Source organism: Gadus chalcogrammus, chromosome 21, assembly GCF_026213295.1.
Source record: "Gadus chalcogrammus isolate NIFS_2021 chromosome 21, NIFS_Gcha_1.0, whole genome shotgun sequence".
NCBI classification, from domain to species: Eukaryota; Metazoa; Chordata; class Actinopteri; order Gadiformes; family Gadidae; genus Gadus; species Gadus chalcogrammus.
In genome coordinates, this window is record NC_079432.1 from 8,718,824 (window position 1) to 8,726,089 (window position 7,266).

The 7,266-nt window shown below is 46.4% G+C and overlaps 1 protein-coding gene across 1 annotated transcript in view; it reads left to right on the forward strand.

Moving 5' to 3' along the window:
* Positions 1 to 7,266, forward strand: part of LOC130374943 (neurexin-3b-like) — a 221,925-nt gene that overhangs the window by 155,520 nt on the left and 59,139 nt on the right. The gene's annotated exons all lie outside the window — the stretch shown is intronic.

Here is a 7,266-nt window from a genome sequence, read left to right on the forward strand (position 1 = left end):
CAGAAAGCTCCAAATCTTATTGGATTCGGCTCCCATTCAAAGCCCTGCGTTACAGAGCGCTGAGTTTTTATTTTCACTTTTAAATGCATGTCTCAAATTGGAAAAACACATTTACTGTACGTATCGAATACATCTATCTTTCTATCCATCTATCTGTATATGTTTCCATCCATCTTTCTCTCATTGTATCCAGATATTACCCCCCATGTCATAGTAGTTAGAGCCGTGGCACAGCGACACACACACTCCCGATTTGCAGGCATAAAACAAACACCATTTTAACAACAACAAGTTTTTACAAGACGTGGAACCGCTGGCTGTGTTGTTATCTGCTACGGTAATGGCCGCCACCAGGTTGCGCGTCTGTGGCGTCTTCATGAATACGCCACAGACCATTGACCGGTAAACGGTTCCCAGTTGCCTAGTGAGGGCGCCGCAGGAAATCACGACTGCTCTTAACTGGCGAGGAGCTCCAGACAAGGGTTTGCTCCGGTGTGTCTGGTAGACGAGCTCCAGACTTCCATTAAAACCACTTTGTTGTATGAGTGTGAAAGCTCAGGAGGAGAGGAAACTCCCCGCAAGAAACACGCATGATTCCCCCACCGGCGGTAAAGTTCGGTTGGACTCGGTGGAGCCGAGGAAGAGGGAGGAGGGATGGATGGAGGGAGGGTGGAAAGAGGAGAGAAGGGAGGGAAGAAGGGAAGTTTGCAAGAAGGGGCGGGAGGATGGGGAAAAGGGAAGGAAGGATGGAGAGAGAGAGGAGGAAGGTGACGAAAAAACGATGGACAGAAAGAAATATAATGGAAGATGAGAGGGAGGAATAACTGAGATATATCTGCTACAACAGTACCTGCTTCACTATCAGACACAGCACCTCAACCCCCTTCCCCAACCCCCCCCCACGCACTCGCTGTTCCCTCTCCAGTGTTGAAGGGTCCTTACGGTTTTAAATCACTTCCTTACTTTCATTATCTGCCGTTTGATTGGATTGCGGAGCCCTGCTGCGGTGAATCATCAAGAAGCGATGCCGGTATTATCCTCCCGTTCCCGCACCACTCCACGCTCTCTCCACATCGCTGGGGTTCTGCCACGTCAACCAGGGCTTTTAATTAAAGCCAAACAGCAACTATTTTGTTGTTGTTGGGTTTTATTATTCCCTTGTTGAACGTGCAAGCAAATGCGACCGCTCCATCATATTCCCGGATAATCACTGCTGGGTTCGTGACGATGAGGATTTCATCGACGGTTGAAATTGCCGTGGCTCAACCGACGTGCGCAACCCGGGCTCCCATGTCGCTCCCTGACACCTTATATCTAATTATATATACATTATAATCATAAGTTATCGCTTTTTATGTAGGGCCCGGCTTTTGAAGGGGCTTCCAAAACTTTACAACGCGTTTATGATCACAGCTCATCCAGTGGCCGTACGGAGCCTCCACCTTTATATTACGTCTGTGTGATTTGTTGTGGCGGGTGGTGCGGGGCGGTGGAGGGTGTAGCGGAAGGCGTTAGACCTCCTCTCATGGGATCGGCAGGAAAGGTCGCCGAGATGGAGGGGAACAACAGAAAAAGGACGTAATTGGCAAGGAAGAAAAAGCCAGGAACGTATATGCGTTTGTGCGTGTGTGTGTGTGTGTGTGTGTGTGTGTGTGTGTGTGTGTGTGTGTGTGTGGGTCTGTTTGGGGTGTGGGCTGTGTTTCTCTTAAGACAACTCACACGGACACACACAGACTGCCGCACACACAAACACACACCCTGGCTCACACACAAACACGCACGCTCGTCATTGTGTTTTATATGAAAATCAATTTTTCGGGGTTTGTCTGGGCTTTTTTTTCTCTCTCGCTGCAGTTTTTCACTGATGTCATCAAAACTTTAATGCAGTTGTGCCCACCCACCCGACCCCCCTTTCCATGAAAACAAAAACACGCATACACACACACACACACATACTCTGCCTCTAACCCGTGGTCCTTTCCAACAGAGCCCTCTGCTCTGCAATCAGAAAGCCGACGGCGTTGAAGTGTGCAGCAGAACAACAAACACTTGTCAACAACAACGACACAAACAGCAACAACCAAAACTACAGCACTGATCTGTAAACTAGCTCCACGTTTTAAGAGGGAATGAAAGAGTTCCCCGTGTAAACTTTGACCCGGGGGAAGGGTATATCTGTGTGTGTGTGTGTGTGTGTGTGTGTGTGTGTGTGTGTGTGTGTGTGTGTGTGTGTGTGTGTGTGTGTGTGTGCATGGTGGGGGGGGGGAGGGGGGCTATGGAGGAGCAGTACAGGGAGTCGCTGTCCCTTCCGGCTGCGTTCAGGTGGCATTAGCCCGCCTCATTTGCATTGATTACCTGTGGTTATTGAAGCGGTAGGTGGAGATGCACGCCATTGACACAAACAGCTGCACACTCACACACACTCGTACACGTTCGTGCACGCACACACACACATCTGAACGTGCAAGGGGCACTTCCGGTGAGATTAAACAGTTCCCAGGTGTGTCAACACATAATGTCCTTGTAGTGGCTTAGGGGGAGAAACTAATACGTTGACATCCTCTGTTGCCTGCCGTGCACGCGTGCGCACACACACACACACACATACACACAGACAAAAACACACTCAAAGACTCCACTTCCCCACAGCAACTGGCGAATGAGTCATGCATAACAATGATTGATGATTACCCACAATGCATCTCCTAAAAGACAGAGGGAGAGAGAGTGGTGTAGGGAGAGAGGGGAGGAGAAAAGGCATAGAGATAGAGAGAGGTGGAAGCGAGAGAGAGAGTTCGGGAGCAGAGAGAAGGAGAGAGACAGACAGACAGACAGCGACAGTCTGAGATAGAGATAGACAGCATCAGCAAAGATAATTTAAATATTGTAATAGGAGTAAAAATTCACCCCTGGGTGACCAAGAATAAATTTGGAGAGAATGAGGGCCAGACCGTATGGTCGGGGGCCCCGATGACCTCAGGGTGATAGGACCAGGGGGAGTATGCTGCTATTGGTTCATTACTCCTGTGGTACAGTTAGACCTACTGCATCATCTCAGAGAGAGTTTACTGCCACCTCCATAATACAGTATTGCTTCACTATCTGGGGTACTCTGAAGATTTAACCTCTTTGTTTGTACTGCTCTAACTACTAGTACTACTTCTACTACTCATAGTTATCATAATGATGATGTTGGTGGTGGTGTTGGTGGTGACAATGATGATGATTAGGATAATAATAAACATTATTTACATTTACAAAGTGCTTAAAGTGCACAATACAAAAACGCCGGAAAACATTACCAAGACTATGTGAGGACAGACGGAAGCAGTCTTTTGTACAATGAATACAATCAAATAATAATATGATGATATAACTAATAATTCTAAATCATCATAAATATTGAAAAAATACTTTATGCTTTAATTTTTGTCACGGCAAAAGCTACCTCATCAAAGAAAGGTAAACTTTATCAGCCTAATTTGAACATCATAAAGGGCTTGTGCAGAATGTATCTTTGAACTTTTTGTGGGCGACCATCTTGAGAGGACTCAAGACAGTAGGTGTAGTAGGCCTACTTAAAAATCATAAATCAACGTCAACATACCGTCTCCTAGGCTAAGGAAGGGACACTTTGTTTTGCCGCGTCTTGCATGAGAAAGGCTGTGGCACAACATCTCCCCATAAAGACAAATCCTTTCACGATCAGTTACCAAACCGCCACCAAAACACTATTACTACTAAAACAATAACATTCCAAGGCTCCTATGCTTCCAAAATTGTTCTTTATTTTTTCGATCTTTGCGACGTGACGCGGCTATAGCCACTTATCAACCCTCGTTATCTAGAAATGGGTCTCTGTCTTACTCCATACTGCCAGCGCCGACATTACTTGGAGAGACGCAGTCTGACTCCTGTCAGCCCCTCATCTGCCCTGATGTTCATATTGATTTATCGGCAGACTGAGAATTATACATTTATCATCGTCTCTCGGGATAAGGAACTCGGCGTGTTGACGCACAGGTGGGATTAGTTGTTAATGGAAACAAACGAGTCTGAAAGAAATGGCTGACAACTTTGTGGTCTGCAAAACGTGAACACCTATTTGGATCTTTAGCAAGAGGCTAGGCTTTTAGGGCCCTGGTGCTAAACGAGTATGAATATCACAATATACACGGCTGAATGAACCGATATGAAATGCTGTATTTCTGCAATAGTATTTTGTTTTTGTTAGAATTTCTGGAGAATTTCCTTTGTAGTTTTAATATTTTCGTTATCAATGTGAATATTAATATTTCTGTGTGTTTGTGTGTGTGTCGGTGTGTGTATGTAGTATTTAATTAGCCTTGGACCGAAACTCAAAACATGTCAAAGTGTGTGCGTGTGTTATTCATGTGTAACACGCTCAGTGTGTGTTTGTGTGTAATGCTTGAATTGAAAGCCAAGCAGTGGTTCGGGAACAGCGAATTCACGTTCAACAACATCAGCTTAAGGTTTTTTCTCCATGTTTAGATAAACACCTCGCCGACTAATGGGGACGCTGAACACACACTAGCCTACTAATATCACTGGCAGAGGACCCCTCCTCCACACACACACACACACACGCACACACACACACACACACTCAAATGTTAGGTAACTGATGCTGATGGCTATTGCTTGCGGGCCGCACAAGCGAAGCGTACGAAACAAGGATGTGATTAAATAGAGAGCGGGGAGTGAAGTTCTACCAAGCATCCGATCATTTGTCCAACCATCCCCCCCCACTCCTCGTCCTCCTCTTTGTATCTCACTCCCCTGCCCCTCCCTCTCATCATCCAATAGCTTTATTAAATCTTTAAGAGCTGTGATCTGCTGTTAGTATCATAAAATGAAACTATTTACTTTGCTGTCCACATTTATTTTGTGTTGGTTAAGGTTCTGCGAGTCAACCAAATGAGTTCTCATAAAAATTGTGTGTTTGTGCGTGTGTGTGCTTGTGTGTGTGTGTTTGTGTGTGTCTGTGTGCTTGTTTTTGTGTGTTTGTGTGTGTGTGTGTGTGTGTCTGCATGTTTGTGTGTGTGTGTGTGTGTGTGTGTGTGTGTGTGTGTGTGTGTGTGTGTGTGTGTGTGTGTGTGTGTGTGTGTGTGTGTGTGTGTGTGTGTGTGTGCGTGGTATCAGATTGCCATAATGAGTTGTTTTATGGTAGGTATCCCCGTATCACTTTCCTTCTCAAGTCGTGTACATTTTCAACCACACACCCCTGCACTCTCTATTTCCACCCACCACCTATGATTGCTAAGTTATGGCGGACCTCAACCCCCCTCCCACCCCGGATCACATACACACACACACTTCAACCTCTTCGTCCCTCCACCAAACAGCAATCTACGCTGGCCCTTGGTGAGCCAATCAGCACACTCGATTGCAAAGTAAATAACACCCTGGGGCCAACCCTAGATAGAACACAGGAGGACGAAATGTTGGAACATTACGACAAACGACGTCCTGGGCTACGGACTTAGACTTGTTTTCAGACACACTCACAAACACACTTTGACAGACACGCACAAACACACAAAGCAAACAAACACACATTCACTCATTGATTATGGCGAATATTGCTCAGAGGATATAGATATAGATACAGCTCGTAATCGCTGTTTGACATAGGCCGCAATCACAAGAAGCCCAGCGCTGCCTCCCTCTCCTCCTCCCCCCTCCCAACCCCTCCTCTTCATCACCATTCAAGTCTTCATCCGAGGGCGAGCTTGAGATGAAGTAGCCTGCCAACACACGTCTTCAGCACACACACAAGAAAACACACACACACTTAAATACACGCACACACAAACACACATGCAAACACGTGCACAAGCATACACAAACACACACCGCATGCATGCACATATTCACACACACACACGCGCCGTTGCTCAGCTCCCGCCAAGCGTGTGATTGTGTTTTTTATACACACACATAGATCTATTTGACACGCATACTTAAAAAAGGCTCTCGCCGGTCCGCACTCCACAGATATTTATGGCCCCGTCCTCTCATAGGCCACGCCTCCTGTTGTTTATGACATCCTATGTGTGTGTATATGTGTGTGTGTGTTTCACAGCAGGGGTCCCCAGAGCCAATGGCGGCTGTAGGTGTTAGTAAGATGGTCACATGGGAGTGTCGTGGGGAGTGGTGGCCACACCTGTTTTGGTTGACCAACCTTTGACGACCCTGAGTATTGAGTGGGGTCAGATATTGTTGTTGTGGCCAGGGTTGTTCGACTGTCAGCCTTAAAGGTACTGTGTGTTTACCAACTTACCCGGCAACCTGCACGCACTGTGCACTCTGCACTTATTACGCATGACCGGAGAGTTCCACAAGGCTAGGCAGACGTGTTGCTAAAGCGAGCGAGCTAGGCACGTGTTTTGAGGGATTGGCTTTGGGGGGAGGACTGAAGCGAGGGCTGGGATTTGATTGGTTGGATACTTACACAATCAAGCTTACTCTGGCTTCTCTCCACACTCTCCAATATGCCTACCCTATTTTTAACCCCCCAAAAAAGAAGAGATTTACTTGAAATAGTAAGTCACTTAAAATAGAAAGAGTAGTCTTAAATTGCTTGGAATAATTTAGCATCTTAGTAAAATAGCTGGACTGTGTAATTGTGAACCATCTTCTGCAGCGTTCCTATTTTGTCCTGGAATGTATTCCGTGCCTCTCTGCTAAAACACCATCGCCCAGATTCAGGGAGAAATAAAAGATGAGGAATAATTGCTCTGTTAAAGGTGGTTCCCCCCTCAGACCCGAGTGGTTATCGTTTGTGATGAGTCTTGTGGCTCCGGGGCAACCAAATCAATTTTCTCGGTTTAGCGGTTAAGCTTAAAAAAAAGAAAAACAGATAAAAGGAAAATTTCTAAACGTCTCATAGCCCCCTTTTTTCCACGCTGATTATTCGAGTCACCGCACACAAATGGAAATGCAGGTGAAATAAATGAATAAAGAATACGCCACAATGCGTTTAGACAAAGGCGAGAATTTGGACGGTGTCAAGTCAGAGGGAGGCCTTCTGGGAGGCATCTGTTACATTGTCTCTCATCTCCGTGTCTCCCTTCTGCAGGCTCGTCGTAATGTCCTTGGTACGCTACTAACCAAGCACGTTTAGGAGGGTTGGGGATTGGTTTAGGAGGGGGGAGGGAGGGAGGGAGGGATAGAGGGAGGAAGGGAGGGATAGAGAAGCAAGGCTGTCTGGCCTATAGCTCCCATCGCCTTCATTTTGTTCCG